This window comes from Nipponia nippon, unplaced genomic scaffold, assembly GCF_047370975.1.
Source record: "Nipponia nippon isolate SJK-2023a ecotype South Korea unplaced genomic scaffold, ASM4737097v1 scaffold_10, whole genome shotgun sequence".
In the NCBI taxonomy this organism is placed as follows: Eukaryota; Metazoa; Chordata; class Aves; order Pelecaniformes; family Threskiornithidae; genus Nipponia; species Nipponia nippon.
Window position 1 is genome coordinate 39,282,317 of NW_028262291.1, and position 22,250 is coordinate 39,304,566.

Sequence of the window (22,250 nt, forward strand, 5' to 3'; positions counted from 1 at the left end):
AGTAAATGACTGAGATTTTCTTGTTTCGAAGTTAAGTTCTTTGGTTAATGAAGAGAAGCATTGTATATTAATGGTTACTACATGAACAATCAAATCTTTAAGGGGAATAATTTAAGAGCTATAGCAAAGTAACAAAGAATTTTCTTCTCAGTACTAGTTATGTTCCAACTAGACTTATGAATAAAAGCAAAAGCTGTATTTTAGAGTCTAACAAATCCAAATAGTCTCCATTAAAACAATACAAGAGTTAAAAAGCAGAAAAAAATCTTTTTCAAAAGCAAGTTACACACTTTTGTAAATATATGTGTATATTTTCTGATTCTGTAAATCTTCTTTTCAAATATGCAATCCATAGCTTTATCAGATGCTTCTTCAAATTTCAAAACTTTGCAAGAGATGGCAACTGTCCAAGCATTAAATCCACACAAACATGCTACTGTTGTAACTGCAATAGAAATCGAGCTATTCGTGAGACAAGGAAAATACTCAGAAAACTCATAATAATTCATATATCAAGAAAACAGATAAAATGACGTGGCTTTGCTTATTTTTTAGCGAAGCATGTAGGTAAAGTGAAACCATGTAGATTGCTGCATTTAAAGGAACAGATCAAATTCTATGGGCTGGAGATTTCTTCACTTCCAACAGCAGCTTTTGGACAGTTCTGTTTTTGACAGTAAAAACAAAAGCCTTCTCAAAAGTTGCAAAAAAACATGCACATTTTCTTTTTAGGTATGATGGCACATACCCAATAATTTAGGTTTGGTGTGAGTGTATATATTATATGTGTATTTATTAATTCTACAAGTTCAGTAAAATCAGCTGAAAAAATTTATTGTCCTTATTTTTTGTGGGAAGAAAAATCTTTTATCTTGGTATTAAAAGTAGTAACAGCTCAGAATTACTACCAGTACCTTCTCTATATTCAGTAAAAAATTAAAAATAATTACTATGATCATGAGATCCATAGTTTGCTTCACCCTTTAAATTAGGTGTTCTGTAAGCCCATTGAATATTTATAATACTCAAGCTTAATGCAGAAATGCTCATATCTGGACTTTCTCTCCAGAAAATTTTTAAAATATTCCTAGTATTTCTAATGCAGATTCAATTTTCATTTAAAATGACTTGATGGAGATGGATGTCTAGTTATCTTGCCTGGTTTTATATTCTGACAGGACTGTCTTCCTAATACTCAAATATCATAATTTAAACTTTATATATATCAAAGTGCAACTCCTTCATCTAAGTGTTTATTCAGAAGTGTGATTATAGTTTGTAATGGAACACTGACTATCCAGTGCCAAATATTTTACTAAATGCATGAAATTGAGGTACTATGTAAAAAATGGTTACTCATAATAATAATACATTTACTTTTAAGAAAAGATCAAATTATGATATTTAAACTTGTTTCAGATTCCATTTAATATAGTTGCTTTGGAGAAACCTGATGACAAAATAATCAGGAAGGACAACACTAAATGTCTGGGGTTGCAATATTTTTCTCACTTTTTTTCTTCAATATTAAAATGGATATAAATTTGAGGTGAAAGTACTGAGGAATGAAAATCTTTCAGTGAACCAAATATGCATTTAAACAAATACAAACATCACCGTACTACAGCTACTCCACTTGTTAGAAAGGAATTAAAACCTTTGGGTACTCATATATTTATTCTCAATACAATTAATATGATCTAACAGATAACAGGAAAAATATTTCTGTAGATAAATTACATCTGTTGCTCCAATGAACAACCTAGAATGCCATAAAAAAGAACCAATTTATATATTCTATTGCAGTAATACAACTATTTTCAACTTTTTCCCTTAAGTTTCTCTCTCCTACACATAGCCACAAACAGAATTTCCTTCTAAGGGTTGTAAGGTTATATATCCATTCCATCATTTTACAAGAGACTGAAGGTCTTACTTTTATTGGAAGACAATTTCCATAAAAATTTAAAAGAATCTATTCCTTGTATCTTAAAAAGAATACATAGAAAAAAATACATACACACATATAATCAGAATGATTATATTCTCTGACAGTTTTGGTATACTGCCATGTTTCCTATTGTTATACAAATGAGTGGATGTGCTTTATTGGTTACGTATCCCACATTTTTTCCATACGCTTTCACAGTATGAAATATTTTGTAATATATCACAGCACCCGTGAAATCTAAAAATGTTTAGGAGATTAAGTTGATTTGATTTAATTTTCCCACACTAAACATGGTTTTGCAGAAGTAAGCATATAATTATTTTTGTAATTGGCATCAGGTAATTCTCCCTCTTCTCCCTGACAACCAATGATAGGACCCAAGGGAACAGCAGGAAGATATGTCAGGGAAGGTTTAGGTTGGACATTAGGAGAAGGTTCTTCACCCAAAGGGTGGTGGAGCACTGGAACAAGCTCCCCTGGGAGGTAGTCACGACGCCAAGCCTGACAACATTTAAGAAGCATTTGGACAACGCCCTCAGACATATGGTGTGAATTTTGGGGTTGTCCTATGCAGGGACAGGAATTGGACTTGATGATCCTTGTGGGTCCCTTCCAACTCAGGACATTCTATGATTCTATGATTCTAGGTATTTGAAAACAGATTACTGCTCATCTCTTTGGCAATATTTATCTAAAATGAAGAGAAAAATTTGAAGAGTAGCAAAGATATACAGTCTACAGTCATTTTTATTATTTCACTCCTAAAATTTTCATTTTAAGAAAGACTTCGGAGTTGTTTCTACTCCAGTATACAGTATTTGGGTGCAATGGGGGGCAAAGCGGTTTTAACATTTAAAAAAAAAAAAAAAAGATTTTGAACAAAACAAGCAACAGAAATCCTTCCTGAAGTTGAGGTCACCTTTACAGTAGCACACTTGAAGTTCTACCTCTATAAAGAGCCAATATCTACACTGAGGATTTCAGTTTAATGATTTTTTTTCTTTTTTTTTTTTAGTTCTAAAAATCACACTAAGAATCTGGTACACCTGGGAAAAAGATAAGACGGGGACATGAACATACATGTTCATTCTTTAAGAACATACATTGGTCATGAAGAACAGAAGGAAGAATCAGATCAAGAGCTCGAAAGGAAGAAATTAGCAGGATGATGTGTGTAACTGCTATTTTTCAGAACTATGCTCAATGAGCATATTCAAATTCACAAACTTAGGTTAATTAGCCGATCAAAACAGAACTGGCAGCCTATATATTGGTATTCCTGAAGTCACATTTCAGATGAGTTCCTTAACATCAGTATTGCATTAATGACTTCACATCTAAAGCATTCCTCACTGAGAGTTAGATTGCTGAACTGAAATTTAGTAAAGAATAGAATCCAAATATTCACAGTCATGCAGTAGTGGCAGTTCAAGTGCATTCACTTCATTTTTTTTTAAAGGAAGTACAGTTCAGTATAAAAGACAAGTGTATTTCAAATATTTTTTTTTAATCATGCTGATTTTCTTCCCATGTTTGCTTGCTACTTCAGTAATAAAGAAGAACAGTTATGCAGTATTTCCTGTTTTTCTACTACTAAAACTGAAACAGAAGAAAATAATTTGTAAAAGACAAGGTCTGCATACATTACAAATTATTTAGTCTGGCTGCTCTTACACATGTGAAGAGAAGACAGAAAAAGGGAGAAAAGTTATTGTGGGGTGTGTGCAGCACTTAAGTTCGTCATAACTAAAACGTAACTGAATTAAAAAAAAATGTTTCACTTTGTGAATAAAGTCAGCCAAAATTCTGTAGATGCAAATGGCAAAATATTCAAACGCATTCAGTTTGCAAAGGAACTCCTACTTTTATACATATATATAAACACACATATGCATGCAATTTCATATGCTTTTGGAAAGGCATTTCAGTAAACCTTTTAAACTAAATTGTCTAAGTTAGACAATTAAGTTTAATTACAAAATTGAATTGTCTAAATTGTACAATTAACTAAAACTAAATTAGACAATTTAGTTATCTTTAGTTAAAAGCAGAAATTTGTACAGTAGAAATGAGTCTTCAAACACCTGCTCAGTGTTTTGAAAGCAAAAAGTAAAGTTACATGAAAAACAACTACCCTGTTCTTCCAGAATCCAAGACACACAACCAGCATGTTCATTTGTAATCTGCCTTAGAAAACAAATCTTATGACTTGACAATAATTTATTTAAAAGGTAGTTTTATTTTACCACTCTAATATGACAAAACATCTTCATTAAGACACTGCATGTTTTGGAACTAGATTTATAATAGTGTTGCAAAAATATGTTTTTAAAGATACATTAATAACAATTTTCCCTTTAGTATTACATTGCATTGTAGCCTTCCGTATTGAGTTGGAAATGCTAGTGATTATATATTTTTAAGCCTTTTATCACTACATCATATACTGAAGATCTGGAGGAAAGCAAACACTAACACTCTTATTCTCCTCCACAATAATACATTCTGAATACTGGCAAATGAGACATTCAGTTGAAGCATAAAACTAAAACAAAAGTTGCTTTTTTGTTCTATTACAACATGCCAATCATACAAGAGTTGCTTTTCACAGTAAGAAGGGCTTTCATTTCAGTTTAAAAGCTATTCCAATAACAAAATCAAGAACTAATGTGCATCCATGAAGTACATATCATATGCTTATACAAGACTGAACTTTGCAATATTTATTACCTCTATGCATTGTTAGACCACAAAGGTTTCATCTCCTGCTTTGGGACAGAACAAGATTGTGCTCTATAACATATTTCAGAGAGAGAAAGTGCATGCAAGCATGCACAATGCAGAGAATAAACCAAAACGTAACTGAGGCAGAAGCAACTGTAAACTAAACAGAGATGCTGCCCAGCCACAAACCCAAGTTGAGATACAGATTATCAGGGTGACAATAGTAAGAACCTTAAAGCCTCATAAGGAGATCTTTGTCTAAGTCGGGACTTGGTGACATAGTCCTCCTCTGCTGCTCCAACAACTTTTTTTTTTTTTTTTTTTTAAAAAAAAGAGAGGCTAAATGCCTCTCAGTAAAATAGTGACTGCTTGGCAAAGTATATCCAAAGTAAAGTACTGCATCCCTATGAAATTCACAACTAAGATTAAAATGAAAAAAGTTCTGTAAAAAGGTCACAAATCAGAACTAGAACTCCACTAAACTTAGCATATCACTACACAGACTACAGGGTTTAGGAAATCAACAAGCTTTAAGAAGCAAAAACACATTATGGCCATATAAAAATGCTGCTGTTTTTAACATGAGGATGCAGAAACAGTTTGTTTGTTTGTTTTCTAGTGACAGCTAGTGGCTACTTACATACTACTAAACAGATCAGAAACTGTCTCTAACTCACATGACAATAAGCCTAGGAAGCCATCCTGTTTGGGGGATGCTGGGAAGAGCCTTTTATTTAGTTAGTTTTTGATTGGACAGTGCTGTTAAAGTGAAAAGATTAGGGAAAGATCAACAGTCAAGTTTCAAAGACGTATCCCACTCAGATACCTGAAAATTACGTAGTTTCAATTGCTGGCAACTGACATTCAGCTTTCCTTAGTGGCAGAGAAGTTTAATGAATTTTGAAAAATTGATTTTAACAAAAGCTGAGTGTACAGACTTTATCAAAAGTAGATTACTGTTTAGCCAACTTCAACTATCTCAAGCTTAACACTAGCATAAATGAAAAATTTCAACACAGGAGATAATGATATGCCTGGAAGATGGTATAAATGTGATAAGCTAAAATATATTTTATTACACTTCAGAAATTTCATTAGTAAGAAAGCATACTACCACTAGAAAGCATGCAAAATACAGTTGTTATTCATGCTTGTACACTTCTAAACAGGTAAGAAGCTATCATTCTAGTTCATCTAAAAAGATTTTATAAAAAATTCTATTTTGATTTGTTATTGCAATATTCTTGTTTTGATATATTGGTAATTCATACTGGTTTGTGATATCTGAAAAAGGTAATAGACAATTATTATAAAAACACACTGTTTTTCATCAAATAGTAAGATAGTGTATTTCTCAATATACCTTACCCCATTCAAAGTGATCACTTTTTGATTTTTTCCAACATATTAAGATAAACAAAGCTCATAAGAAAAAATTTCAAAAACACTTTAAAATGATCCCACTGCACAAGGAAAAGTCAAATATGGTAATTTACTGCAATCAACAAGAAGATATAAGAACTAAAAGCATATAAACACTGCTAATCTAAAATAAAAAGCATGCTGCTGTTTTACTGAAGTTTAAACTGCGGTCGTTTCAGCTTTTAATGGTTGTATATTACTTAACATGATACCTTTGGCTTTGTGTGTTTTTATTTACAACTTCATAAATATCGCAATAAAACAGAAGGCTTGGAGAGTTCTTGCTCTTCTATTATTTTCTATCAGCCACAAGAACTAAGAAGAACTGTCAACCTCTGCCCACTAAAACCAAGTTCAATATGCTATTACATTGTGAATTTGGACTATCATTAGTCTACCATTAGTACGTAAGAGCTGATCTTGTTGCAGTTCAAGCTGAAATAGCTCATGCTGCTAACGCTCTGAAGACTCCATTATTATATTATTAAATGTTATCTAAAATACTTTCTCTGAACTGAAAAGTAGTCATATCTTCTTAATTGGTTTATCTGGCATTTAGATAACTTTCCAATTACCACAATTTGGTACCCATGTACAACATCCAACTGCTTGTTATTAATTTGGACAGTCAAGGGAAAGCTCAAGTACCAAATAACCGTTTGGTTATTTGAGACTGAACACTCACACGGCCTAGAAGATGCCACTCCTAACGAGATTCAAGGAGATTGTCAAAGTAGAATGGGAAAAATTAAAATACCTTTAACCATTAACAATACTTAATTGTCAAGAAAAGCATGGAGTCCTTTATGTCTCAAGGCTACAAAGTGTGAGTAATTGCAAAGAATGAATCATAGATGGGCTGCTAAGTGTATCAGCCAATGATGATATGCAAGATAATTATGATCTTGTTACAGAGGCTATTAAAGGAAACTAGAGTTGATAATTAAATACTGTATTACAACCCTCAGAAGGACAACCTTGTCAATATTAGTTAATTCAGGAAATAAAAACATAGCATTTTGAATAAGTCTTTTCACTTGTAAGCAGCAATAACATTTTAATTTTGAAAGAAAAAAATTTTAAAAATCTCAGAAAAATACCCCTGTAAGACAGATTTGTTCAACATTGAACTAATTTATGAAGCAAGAATAATATTAAAACTTATCTGTACGAGTTTTTGAAGGCACAGATATTGCATTAGTTGACGTAATTCTGATGCATAGAAGTCATGGAGGTGCTTCAAGACACCTTTATTCCAGTGCTAAAGAGATTTATCAAAACTGGTATTTTTTTTAATATAAGTTCTGTTTTATGGAGCTTGAAATCATGCCTGAAACCTTTCCTTTATGAGGTATGTTATATGTAACATATAAACATTTAGAAATATGAACGTATACTGCAAATGAGCTTTTATCAAGCCCACTGGTAATTCAATAAAAAAACTATTCATATGACATGAGACTGGAAATAATTCTTATTCAGATTGTTCTAAAGACACTCAGAAGCTAATTATGCTGTGAAGATTTGGCTAAATGTTGTATTACTTGGCAATCCAGTGTTCCCACACACCTAGTGTTTCACATTGTGAAATATAAACGTAGTAGTTCTTCCAAAACTACAAAACAGAATCATTTTATTATCTCAAGATAACGAAGCTTAATTAGAGAAAACGCATTCTCTGTTATAAAAAAAAGGAGTCACCAGTTTTAACAAATTAAATGTAAACTTGTGGTGAAAGTGACACATCCATGGACACCCTAGTTAGAAGGACCACATTTACGCTCAGGAAGAGTTAAGAGCAAATACAAAATTCTCAAGACTCCTGCTTTCACCTCTGAGGTCACACCACACAGTAATCCACAGTATTTCACACACGTAAAATCATCATACTTGTTACTGCAATTTACTAAACCTAGTTAACCAATAGATTATTTATTATAGAATGCAGAAGTCTATCTTTTCAGGTATGCAAGTAACTATAAGCATGTTACCCTGATGACACAACTCTCTGCACCGACTTTACACCATATAGAGAGTCAAATTCGAGGTTACTGGCCTAGCATTCAATCCCTTTGAAATGGTTTTAAGCTACTTATCTCTTAAGTAATATTTTTCCCCACAAGTGTCAAGCAGCTAACCAAGTGTGGCAGACAAAATGGAAGCTCACTAAAAAAAAATCCACACATAATTCACTCTTGCTAACTACACATCACAGACTCAAAACTAAAATAAAACAGACTTGACACACAATGACCACTTTTATATAGTCATATTTGGATGAAAACTGCAAGAAAGCTACGTTTTTTTTCTCTTCCTGGAGTTAAGCAAAAAGCACACAATAACTCAACAGGGAAGAGCTGTAACGTTTGTCACTACTTAAGATAGCAACAAACAAAAAGCAAACAGTAGAAGTCACAAAATTTTAGTGTTTCAAAACCCAAGATAGTTCATTTTGTAACAATGATCCTACATTACTTCTCTACTTCTGAAGCAGAAGTTATTTAGGCTATTTAATGAATAGTCTCAAGTGGTAATTCCAGTCTTGTTCTTATATATGATTAGATGACTGCAGCAAGATCCAAGACAACAGTAACAACTACTGGGTAGAGAGTAAAAGTATTCTAGTTAGTAAATGAGAATTTTGAGGGAATTGATCAAGTGCAAGTATGATGGTTTATCCTAGATAAACGTAGATAAAATTTTAAAATTAAAATCCTATCTGTACCTGTTTTGTTTCTCTGACTACCACTTCCATGTTATATTGCTGTGATTAAGCAAGGTTGTTCCAACCCCCATCTTCATTTCTGTAAATACTAGAGCAGATATTGAGGTAATTTAGCCCCAAATATGTGATGATTCAAGCACCCAAAAGGTGCTTTTTCCCTAAAAGGCCAAAGATATAAAAGTAAGACAGAATGATCTACCTAGATAAAAAAACGCTAACATTCAAGTTATCAGGTAACTTTCCACAAAATGAGAAATAATGTGTTTATTAATTAAGCCTTTAGTATTAAAATATATTTTAACATGGCTTTACTGCACTAGTTAATAACAGAACTTCCAAACAGATATTCATTAGCATACTGCTATCAAGTCTAAATAAATTCTCAGTAATTATCGCTGGCCAAGGCAAAGTGAAGTATAACTTTAACACACCAAAGATTTAATTGATCAAAGCAGGATGAGTCAGCCAGAGAAGGCAGGACACTTTCGGACCTTTGTCATCACTCCAGAATACCAAATTAGTATAAATCTACGCAGTATTTCCAGTGAAACATATGGAAAATTTCTCGCAATAAAATTTTATTTAAATCTCAAGTATAATTAATATTGGTTCCATTACTCAGAAATCATACACAGAATATTCTGATGCTGTAAGTTTTTCTCAATTACACTTACAGAAATGTAAAAATTATGCTGCACTGGGCTCAGAAGTTAAACTTTTTAATGTCCTGAACTTATTTACCTCTGTAGAATCTTTCACCATTGATGCATTGATCTTCTCTCTTGTGGCTTATCAAATGACCATGATTTTAGCAACCAACATAAAAAGAAGAGAGATGTAATTGTCAAAACTATCAATAGTTACAGGCAAAAGGCTTCTTCATATTATACTATTGAACCAATAGAAAACATACCATAGTGATCATACACTGATGATTTTAAAGTGAAAGTGGGGACTCCTAGCAAAAACTGAGCCATACAATATCATCAAAGTAACGAATCACAGTACTGGCTTATCTCCCAAAACAAAGGCCCTCTGGAAAGTTTTCTTTTATGATACCCAGGCAGTCTTAACATCAGAGAGTTTATTTAATTTTTTTACATATGAGTTTCAAAATGGCAATGACCAATTATTGCCATTTTTTTTTAACCTTGTGTAAACTTTAGTTCAATTTTGAAACTTCAGGTCTTGCTTAGCAACTCTGCAGGTGAAGCAGAGACTTTAAATACTTCAATCTCAAGTTTGCTGCTAGAATTTGGCAAGTTCTTATTAACATTAAAGAATCTACACAGAAAACACAGATTGGTTCAGGACAGACAGAGGAGTGGCAGTGTTTGGGGAGGGAACAGAAAAGAGGGCTACTCTACAAAATCATCAGTACTATATCTTCCTCTTCCTTCAGAGATATTCAGAAATTATATTGCACAAGTCTTCTATAGCTATTCTCCCTCTTCTATAGCAGTTCTACTGTCACTATGCGATCTTGGCTATAGGAAGATTTCATCACTCCCTTTATGCTATGATTTGCTACGTTTGCCCCCAGTCATCCAACAAAACAGTAGCAGTTATTGCATGTAATCAACAATAGATTAAGAATACAATATTAATATTGCCAGAAAGACTTTTCTATTTGATTCTCTGCCTGTAAAGGAAACAAATTGTTTTCCTACTTTAAGCAGTGTAACAGCTTCTGAAAGTCTCCAGTGGGACTCTCTTAAGCAAGCTTCTTCAAATGGCTGTGCACCTGTAGTCCATTCACTTTATAAATAATCATACAGCATCTACACCAGAGGATTAAAACTTTTAATGTAATTTTTGAAGTGATCTGAGACTAAGAGGACTTTGCCATCATTTAATTGCTGGACTGGATTGGACTACAGTTTTGATACATGCTTTTACCTAAATTGTTACTTTTTAGTGTATGATTTGTCCCTCCTCATCTTGTTTTTGTAAGCTAATTTTCAGAATAGAAACTCTGATGCAAGAACTGTGTCCTCATAGCCAAGTAAAATTATTATCCTGAAAGCATTAACCAATAACATACTGGTTTTTATAATTACTGAAGACTACTTTTAGAAGTATTATCTATAGAGTCAGCTAATGGGGATCAAAATTACACATGAAGAAAACGCACTAACTCGTGCTTTTGCAAATAAGTACATACTAAATATGTATATTTTAAATAAGAACAAAGAAAATGTATGAGAAAATACAACCTGAGAAGTTAAAGATTCATGATCTCTTTCTATGTATGTGTATCATTTAAAAACAGGAAAATAAGGAAGTAAAAACTAAGATTTTACTTTTACATTGGGCTTTATCCTTGCTAAATACATGAATGCATGTTACTGTTTTTAATTTTGAAAACTTAATTTAACTATTTGAGAAAAAAATAATGTAAGTTCATAAAACGAGCCATTACAACAGTAAAGATTTCTGTATCAAATGAGATATGGATATACCTGCTCAATACAAGAAATCTAACTTTAAATCAAAACTGCATTCCATCCTATACATGCATCCACGTGTGTATGAAACAGAATGCAAGACAGAGCACATGCATCTGCATCTAAGAGGGAAACTATATGCAGGGCTGTTTACTGGAAAAAATTCTGCAATTTGTTCAAGTGTAAAGGAAAACGTATAACGTCAACAACTACTGAAAGTGCAAAATTCTAAACAAAGCATGCTATCACTTAAAACTACATACAAGTATACATTAATGTCCTCTGTGAAATCAAACCAAGAATACCAGCAAATGCACAATCATTTCTCACTGACTTTGTATAAGCATTTTTTTCATGCTGCTTATACAGAAAACATTCCATTAATATGGGACCTAAACAGATAAGTCTACGGACTCTACACGTAGTCCAAAATCAAACTTAGAAACAAAGACCAACAAATAGGTCCAAGATATCATTCAAGTGAGTTTTCATATACAATGGATTTCTTCTGACTCACAACTTATTTCTTGAAGTCATCAATAAAATACCATGAAGATCCTCTATACTATGTCACTTCCATAAAATCAGGCTCTCAAATATCCCACTATCTGCTTTCATTAGGTGAAGATTTTGAACACAGGGGTGTGGGAGGGGGCAGGGGGAAAGACTATTTTTCTTACTCCTATTTATTCACCCAAGCAGGTCACATTATCTCAAAAACCCAACATAAATTAGTTTATGTAGGGTTTTTGTTTTAAAAAAAAATCTTTTTATCTTAATTGCAACAAAAGGACCAGCATTGCCTGGTAAAATCCCAAACCATTAATGTTAAAGCAGTCATGACTTTATTTATGTTGCTCTCCATACTCAGTGCAAGAAGAAAATAATGCACTGCCATAAGCATAAGAATCTAGCTCCTACTGAAAGCACATGAAAGGTTCTCACTAGTCAAACAAGAATGGGTTACAAATGCAGTTGTGCAAAATCAGAGTTAATCTTAACAAAAACAAACATGTCAGATAAAGTGCGAAAAATTTAATTGCATGCACCTTACAAAACAAGGTGAGCTCAATCACAGTTACAAATGTTAACTTATTTAAAATGGCACTTATCTGTGGTAAGTATTTAAATAAAATTAACACCAAATACATAAAATATAAAATAATTTCAATATTTATTTACAATTTCAGGCCATTATTTGTACAGAAAAATACATTAATTTCCTTAAGTGAACAGTTCTTTTGAAAGGGAGATGTGTTAGATAACTGATTTTTCAATCTTGAGTCTTTATGCTCTCCTGCTAGTATTCAAATATTAAAAATACTTGTGAAATTGATGCATGTACAATAGCAAATAAAAAATTCTCAGTGCCTGAAATTCTAGTAATTTTAGCTCCTTCTTAAATGTGTCTTACAAATAATTACAAATGATTCTCTGATCTTGGGATTTGATGACTAGTTTACAGAAATGAGCTAAAAATAAGTCAGTGTTAAAAAGTAGGGTTGCCAGTTCTTTCATGGTCCCAGAAAACGCAGAGGAAGTTGGCAGGATCAGCTCAGCTCCACTGTGCTCCTGAAAAATATAAAATACCAGTGTCCACTGGATCATTGGGTCCTTAGCACTCTAGTACTATTTATGAAAAAGATTTTGGTGATGACTGTAATGGTGCTTTAAAATATGGAGTAAGACAGATTTGTCAGTAGGCGTGATCTTTCCTTTTTAAGGTTTCATGCCCTAAATACACATTATTTATAAATTAAGGATAAAAAGTGCTTTGCATAATGACAAGCATATTAGGACCTCACCTTTGGGCATTATTACATAAATAGAGAAGAATTGTTAGGAAAAACTGAATTGAATTTAAATTAAAAATTAAGTGAAGACTGTATACACCTGTTTTATTCCATTTTTATCTAATGAAATTACATTTTAAGTGTTAATCTCGCATATATACTAGCAATATCTAATTGAAACTAAGGTTGAGAGCCTCCAAAAGGCTCATAAAAACTCTCCCCTCACAATGCAATCAGTAGTGTAATTCCTCTGATGGCAGCAAAGACAAGCTTAATAAAAATACAAAGCACTGGCATCTTACTATTAGTATCTAGATATGTTAACTAAGCCAGGACTTCAAAAAATCCATCGAAAACTGTCAGGGGAATCTGAAGATGACACCACGAGAAGTCCTGCTAGACAAGCCCTCTTACAACTGGAATCGTAGCTGAAACTGTATCAGCGTTATATAAGTCAAAAACTTTGCCAAAAAACTTTGGCTTGGAAAAAAGGGCTCTACAATAAAAGTATAAAATAAAATAGAAATAGAAATGAATAATTCTAAAGAGCAAAGTCAGAATACTTATCATTCTGTACCTGCTCAGCTACTGTCAGCAAAGCAACAAAAGTGCTTCTGTATACAGAAGTGCACAGATTCAATAAATTTTTTACTTAACAGCAGTTTCCTAAGGAAGTCCATCAGTATTCCATTTACTCAAAACTGGCCAAATCTTCTTGCGACCTGAAGAATTTACCTAAGCTTGAACAGATTTTTAAAGAAGTATTTAAAATATGTAAAAATAGATACATATTTTGCTATATAACATAGTAGTTGCTACATAACACACTGCCTATTAAAAGCAAAAAGATTACAGAAAAAAGTTAAACAAAATTTGCATATATACTTCACTGCTCAATAAAACACATGTATAATGTTATATCCTGTTAAGGTACTCAACTGCAATACAAATTTAAAACCTGGACTACAGTGTTGTGCCTGATCAATAGTGAGTAGCAGGTAGGTATACCAAGCAAAATGAAAAATAACTTTAATTATTGATATTGAACTCAGTATTTAAACTACTTCAATTTCTCTACCAGCATTAAAATAGTAATGTATAATTATCTTAAGATTTAAATTTGGTTTTAAATTAAGTTTTACTATTGCAAGAATATGCACCACACTTCAATTCTGTCTACCAAACAAGAAAAATGTGCTAATCCAACCTCTCTCATCACAGTGAACCAACACAGATACTACAATGACATTAATTTCTCAATATGTGAAATGAGTACCAGAAGTGGCATATTCTTTCTGCGCTTCCTTTTTCAGTATCTGTCATGGGAATGCCAACAGGTAGATAACAGAAATGTTAGAGTCTGCAAACCTAATTCACAATACACTGTGCAATTTCTTGTTTACCAACTGCAAAGAGATGATTTACCAGAATAAGAAGTTACATTGTGTATAAAAGGTTCTTAAATTTGTGAAATTCTTTCAACTTTGAAAGGAAAAAAGAGTGCAACTTCCAATGTCTAGGTCCTCAACATAACAGAGAAGAAAAAGGACTAACTATAAACCAAAAAGATTTAAGAATGAGATCATCTTCCAGTTTCATTCTACTGGGTACATAAAGCAATTGAGTTTGATTTTTCAACTTCCACAAGCCTCAAATTGGCTGAAATCTTCACCCCCACTACAGTAATAACTAATACATCAAAAGAGCTAGGGTTCTACCCTATAAAATAGTCATTGCACAGTTTAATGGTTTGTGTGGTGTTAAAGTCTAAGTACAAATAACTCTAAGAATGCTCTTCTGAAATATTAACTTCTTGGGGGAAAAAAAAAACCCAACCAACATTTCATGTGAGCATTGAGTGAGTTTTAAATCAAAGATAGTGAACCTCACAATATGGAGACTAATTAGTGATTGCCAGAACTTAACTCAGCCCACAGCCTTTACCTCTAGGCATTGACAGAAAACTGGCGACAACCTGCATGAATTATCCTCCCAAACTATTTCCAACTACTGTCAAAGAGCTCCAGTTCCTTTCTCATTCTGTGTCCTGAGTATCATGGTCCTGGGCAACTGGCTTTAGCTGGCCCTGCCTGACCAGGAGGCTTGGACAAGATGACCTCCAGAGGTCCCTTCCAACCTCAGTTACTCATTATGTAGGCTACACCTCTTGTGAGCTCTACTGCTAGTGTTGTCTGAGTACTAACCTTCTAAGTATCCTTTCATAATTGTTCATACCATTCTTTAAAATCCAAATCATTGGATTTGAGCCATTCCCAACATTTTAAAGATGTAAAGATCAAGTGAGAGACGGTGTAGACTTTACAATGAATTTAACAGTGTCTATCAACATTGACTATAACTTTTTAAGAAAAAGAAGACACAATAGAAATCAATATATGAAAAAAATACAAAAACAGTTTATAGAAAGAGAAAGAAAAAAGAATGACCAGTGTCTAGGACAGTTCTAGAACAGATGTAAATTCCTTCTCCTATTCATTTTAAGCATTTTTCTGCTGATGATAATGCTCATTTTTAAATAAAATTAAGTTCATAATGTCTTCTACCGCTGATAAGACCTTTAAGTTACTTATATCTTAGTAAAAATACAGCTATTTTGGCTATTTCTTATACCAGATAAACAATCAAAATATTTGCATTTCCTGAAGTCCAAGTGCTTCTGCTTTTAAATTAACATTTAACATGGCTTTTGAGAATGTTTTGGGTTTTTTTTCCTGAAAATATAGTATGTGCATATGCCACAATGACAGAAAGGTAAATATAAGGGTATACACTCAAAATAATGGAAACAAGTCTGCATATGTTGACAACAGTGCTTCAGAAGATACAGCAGGACATTTTATAGAAGAAAAATGGGAATTAATATTAGGAGGAAACTTTTGAATATTTCTGCTGAATTCCATCTTTGACGACTCAGTAGTTATCAATTACCTCTGAATATCAAATTCTTTATATTCCATTTTCCCCAGGGTTTATCATCCCATTTTAATCATCTATCCAGTCCCTCAAAAATACACCCCCTAGCTGATTAATGTTAACATTTTCTATTCTTATACGCAAATCAGCTAGTTCAGCACCAAATGTACGGTCAGTCACCTATCAAAGGTGGTTTGTTAGGAAAGACAAGAAAGCCAAAGACTTCTCTAGAAAGTCATGACATATTGAAACATTGGAATTCTACTACAGATTATTTTTAGAATAAATTTTTTTTATTTAAACCAATATTGTCAATCAAATCATAAGAAATATTGCAACACTATTACAACTGCACCTAACTTTACAGAGCACAGATGTACACACAGAAAAGAAAAAAAAATAAAGAAGTTGTATTAGCACAAAGAATATATCATTTCAATAAAATATAGGTCAAGCAGAGTACACATATGGCTGGCACAAGAGGATTTTTTTTTTAATCTGTGTGCTGGTTTTGGCTGGGATAGAGTTAATTTTCTTCACAGCAGCTAGTATGGGGCTATGTTTTGGATTTGTGCTGAAAACAGTGTTGATAATACAGAGATGTTTCCATTATTGCTGACCAGTGCTTACATAGAGTCAAGGCCTTTTCTGCTTCTCACACCTCACCAGCAAGTAGGCTGGAGAGCACAAGAATTTGGGAGAGGACACAGCCAGGACAACCAACCCAGGCTGACCAAAGGGCTATTCCATACCATATGACATCATGCTCAGCATATAAAGCTGGGGAAAGAAGAAGGAAGGGGGGACGTTTGGACTCATGGCATTTGTCTTCCTAAGTAACCATTACACATGATGGAGCCTTGCTTTCCTGGAGATAACTGAACACCTGCCTGCCAATGGGAAGTAATGAATGAATTCCTTGTTTTGCTTTGCTTGTGTGCATGGCTTTTGCTTTCCCTATTAAACTGCCTTTATCTCAACCCACGAGTTTTCTCACTTTTACTCTTCCGATTCTCTTCCTCATCCCACCAGGGGGGAGTGAGCAAGCGGCTGTGTGGTGCTTAGCTGCCAGCTGGGGTTAAACTATGACAATCTACTATAGATATTTTTTGGGAAGCAGAACAGTGATGAGAAACTTATCAATGCAATCTTTATATCGCAAAACACCATCACTTATAACATATTTTATAATTGCTTATATCTGAGACCCAAAGATACTATGACTGCAAATGAATAGGCAGTCACACTCAGGAGAAACTGTATTGAAGACTGTAAGAAAGAATAAAAATATTTTAGTACTGCAAAGACTACACAGGAACAGCACAGAACACTTCCTATTGGTTGCAGTCACAAGGTTGAAATGTTTTCAGCTATCCATTGTTGAACTTCTTTATATGATGAAATAACTACATACATTAAACATATATGTCATGTCCACATCCGATATTTGGTAGATACAGTAGTATGCCTTGTTTGTAAGTCTGACAGAAGTTGAGAAAGAATGGGGTAAAGACTGCATCCAACTATGACTGCACCTCTGAAATTGTCTGAGGCTTTTTTTTTTTTTTTAAATATATTTCTATTTCAGGTACTTAGCAATGAAATGAACTTTATCAAGTGTTCATTGAATATCTGTGATAATTACCCAGGGTTTTCAACTGATTCAGTTGCTGGTCCTCCTTCCTGAAAAATTGTTTGTACCACACAAGACACACAAAAGTACAATAAACACAACTACATGAGGGATATAGAGCACTTTACTGTCCCATATGACAAAACAGACTGACTTCCTACAAAACAGGCACGGTACTGTTTCTTTCACGGGGCACACATCACAGATAGGACGTACGGGAAAGAGGGAGCACAAGGAAGTTTGTCAGCATCCACCCACAGAACACTTCATACTTATCAGATAAAGTGTTTCTCAAGACTCCTGTTACTTTTTATAACTTTTAAAGACATGTAACTTTTACATACTTTCACAAATAAAGCCATGATGATGAAGCATTTTTTTTGGTCAAGCCTACCTTTGCTTTAAGGTCCTCCAAAGAGTTAAGCTAAATGCACAGATCATGAAGCATCTAGAGCCTCAATACAACTGGTTCAGATGGTCTCAGATATGATCTCAAAGTATGAGGAACAGTAATGAAAAAAAGGGTGTTTGTAAAAATAATACTGAATCCAGAAGGGCATCTTTGGCTGCTTGACTAGAAATAGTCAAAATTGCACCTTTTTTGCCTGGAAAATTGCTCTGCTAACTTAGTTTGCTAAAACCAGAATGGCAGCCTAATCACACCAAACCCATATTTTACACTTGTAGTGACAGAATATTTACAACTATGACCTAATAATGTTGGGTTTAGTTGGTTCTAGCCTCAGTAATAGGCAATGGTAAACACGATAAGAATCTTTCCACTGTTGTCCTCTAATAGTTTGCAAAATAACTTAATTTTGCATTTTAAAATCTCTGCCGAGATTCAGACTTTGTGGAAAAAAATGCATTAAATAGAAAGTAAATTACTTTAACTTAAGGATCTTATCTTGAGAATTTCTGTGTTACTCTGTGCAAACTTACCAAGACTTGTGCTTTGAATCCATCTTGTCCAAACTGAGTATCAGATTTTACAGATTCTGCTGAATTCTCCAAATAGCAAAATCTAAACCATATACTTTGAAAGCTGATTTCAAAACAAACAAACAAAAAAAAACAAAAAAAAGCAACCAAACCTTTTTCTGATTACTGTGTAGGAATAAAATAACTTTTTTTTAGGAGGTAAATCGTCAGATGGCAACAGGGTTGGAGTCAGATGCCCGAACTGGGCTTTGGGAAAGAGGACCTTAATTTTAAGGAAGCCTTAGAATAGTGAGGACAAATCATCAAATTGCTTCTTTGAAAAAGGTAGGCCTTATGCTAAAGAATTACCTAACAAAGCGTCAAGAGCTTGTCCACTTTACTGTTCCACAGAAAGAGCTGTTATGTGTTGACTTTGGGTTATACTAACCTGCTATATGTATTTAAAACGACTGGGAGCAGGAGATGAGGGTTAATATTCAAGTAAACAAAAACTTTACATGTCTCCCAGAATTTCCCCATACCTTAGAAGTACTCTAAACTGTCTGTTCTCATTGATACACAAAATGCAGAAATCTGGGGGAAAAAAAATGCCAACAGCGTAGCTCTTCATCTGTGACTGAAAAAATTGAGAATGCTTTTTTATCATGCTAAAAAATTACACAGTGGTGACTACCACTAACATTTTGCAAAAAACCCAAACCACTTCCAATATAAATGCAAATAACATCATTTTAGGATAATTCCTTAAATGTTCATTATAATTTAGGGCTCACCGAGCCTAAAATCAAATTACTGTGTAACAGATATCAGTTTTCTCTTCTCCTGCACTAATGGCAAGGCAAGGAGGGAGGTCAAGTTACATAAGATGAAGAGGAAATCTTAGGGTTTTAATTACAATACATAAAGCATACTAAATTCACCATAGTTTTAAACATGAGAAGGCAAATACATATAGTCCAAATTAAAGTGAGAAAAGTTACTTCTGACAACTTTCAGTAAATTTTCAATACTTTTAAATACCTTTTGATTGTGCTTAGTCTTATTAATAGGTGTATAGAAGGCTCTTCTGATAAGTAATGTTAAAACAGGAACATTAAAGAACTTGCAAAAATCAAAGTAGAATTCTATCTTTTGGCCACCTACAAATGAGCTGTTTTCCCATACTAGTTCATTCTAGAAAGTATAACCTAAGTAAAAGCAACAAGAAAAAAATGTTTATCATCACTGACATTTTGAATCTGTAATTCAAACATGTTGCTAACTGTTGAAATCTAGCACGCAGGCTATGTAAGAAATAAATCTAGCTGTGTAACTAGCTACACTTGCTTTCAACACATACAGGAGGCATTTCCAGTTGCTAGGATATTATGTAGTATATTAAGTTACATGTAAACATCCTCACAGAGTTGGTATACAGACCTTGTCATAACATTCAAGAGTAAAAGCTTTATACATACTACTGTGTTCAGAAAATAATTCCGTGTAAGGGTTTGATTTATTCAATATTCACTTTTAGAACATCCAAAAGCGATAAAAAAACCACAACAAAACCAGTCATAAGTGTTTAAAAGAAAGCATTAGATAAAAGAGCCTCCTATTTAGGCAGACAGTGATTCTCCTCTTACTTCCCTTCTGTTGCTGAGTGCCCTTTGTCTGCCTCTTGCCTGAAGATGTAACACAGATACAAATCTGTCACCACAATTAAATCAGGAATTGATCACTTGACTTTCTACTGAAGATCAATACAGATTTCTTTCAATCCACCTTACCCATTTCTGAAACTACTCATAGTATTTCATTGTAATATCTACATTTCCCTAGCTAGTTAAGATATTTAGACTCCTCTGGTACACAAGACCGTAAAGGCTACAAACCTTTTTCTTCATTTTTTAGTTCATTTTTAGGGTTTTAGAATTACAAGATTAAGTCTTATGACACTACTTCCTTACTTTAAAAGAACTCCAAAATTATGCTCTAGTTACTTGCATCAAAACTTGGATTATGTGTTTCTCTGTGACCTGTGCTAGAAACAGTAAGAAGCCTCTGGAAATTCATGTGAAGCAGAAGTATTCAGATCCTCAATCCATTTATCTTGTTTAAACTCTCCAAATGGAAGTACTGAATCTAGAGAAACCTGAGATATCCAGAGCTCCTCAACCAACCATCTATGCAGACACATATCAGGTTCACTTAAGGGTTGGACCAGATGCTCACTATAATTAGTCTATTTTCTAGCTTCCATGGAACACATTCTCTCAAAGAAAGTCCAGATGGGACTATGACCAACTCAATCAGGTTTCCCAATACATATAATCAAGTAACTAAAACTCCAGAATGTTTTCCGAGTTGTACATTTTACACATAGCTGTATTATTCAAATGCAGGCATACTATTATTTTTTCCCCTCAGTGAACACAGTCCTCTACCATAATATAAAGTTTCAGAAGCAGGATAGTACAACAAGTCATCATGTGCTTAAATCCTGGTCATTAAGAGTTGAGAATACTCTCTAGTAATTGATAGACACCACTTGACCCTTCTGATGCAAGTGTCTAGCCAATATACTACAACACTGAAGCTGAGGTATTATTATTTTCTAAGCCATTAATCAGCATCTACATAACCACTCAATTTGACAGTTGCACTTATTCTTACCAATATACAAAAGCACCAACATAAAAGAAGCGCTACGTTAGATTACAGTTGGCCACAACCTGAATTTACATTTCAATATTTTACTTTTAGCTGGCTTTACACTACAGTGGAGTACAAACCTGAAATTTAAAACTCTATAAAAACACGTCAAGCTTCTTCATGAATCCTCACTGTGCAGTATCAATGTAATATCCCAAAACAGCTACAATCCAATAATTGAGTAAAAAGGCAGTTGTCCTGAACTTCATAAGAACACGTGTCTACCACAGGGTGACAACAAATCCATTCATGCTGTATTGAGAAGACACCATCTAAACTATTTACGGGGCAACTTACCTGTATGATGTAATGACAGAGTATGAGGAGTGGTTTGAATGTGAATAAAAAGCTGTTTTTCAAGGGAGAGAGAAGAAGAGAAATAACTTACCTCAAAAGTGAAAAGTATACAAATACAGATTCAAAGGAAACAGCCCTCATGCAGGTCTAGTTAAAAACAAACCAAACCCCAAACCCACGTTTAGCTGCTTTTATATGTCCACCTTTATAAATTATTTCTTATTGAACATCATGCAGTAATTTCAGCTGCAAACTAAATTACATTGGACTAGGAAACTCAAACTCCATCAAAGCAGGTAAAGCTGCTTTTAAAGCCTGTCTTTTAAAGTTTAAACACCTGTAACTTAGAAAAACATGGTTTAGTGTGACTGTAGCCATTGAATGGTCAAGATTTCTGCATGAAAACCCAGGATTCTCACTATCAATTGCATGACCTGGTATGAAGTCATTAGAATGTAGTGTTTTCTCTCTCTGTTTATTATCATCAACACATATTATGGCACAGGTGCTCCTTATGATTTTGCAGACAAATAAATGCTAGAAAAACATCTATTCTCGATATTAATATGTAACACTTGTGCTGATAGTCACTTAAATATCTCTACATTTGAGCCAAGTATCTGTCCTAATTACATTAATACCATTACATTGAATTAATATATTAAAAATTAGCTTTTGATACCAGTTT

The 22,250-nt window shown here is 33.6% G+C and overlaps 1 protein-coding gene across 4 annotated transcripts in view; it reads right to left on the reverse strand.

The window, feature by feature from the left end:
* NOVA1 (NOVA alternative splicing regulator 1) overlaps positions 1–22,250 on the reverse strand; it is a 158,016-nt gene that overhangs the window by 100,055 nt on the left and 35,711 nt on the right. The gene's annotated exons all lie outside the window — the stretch shown is intronic.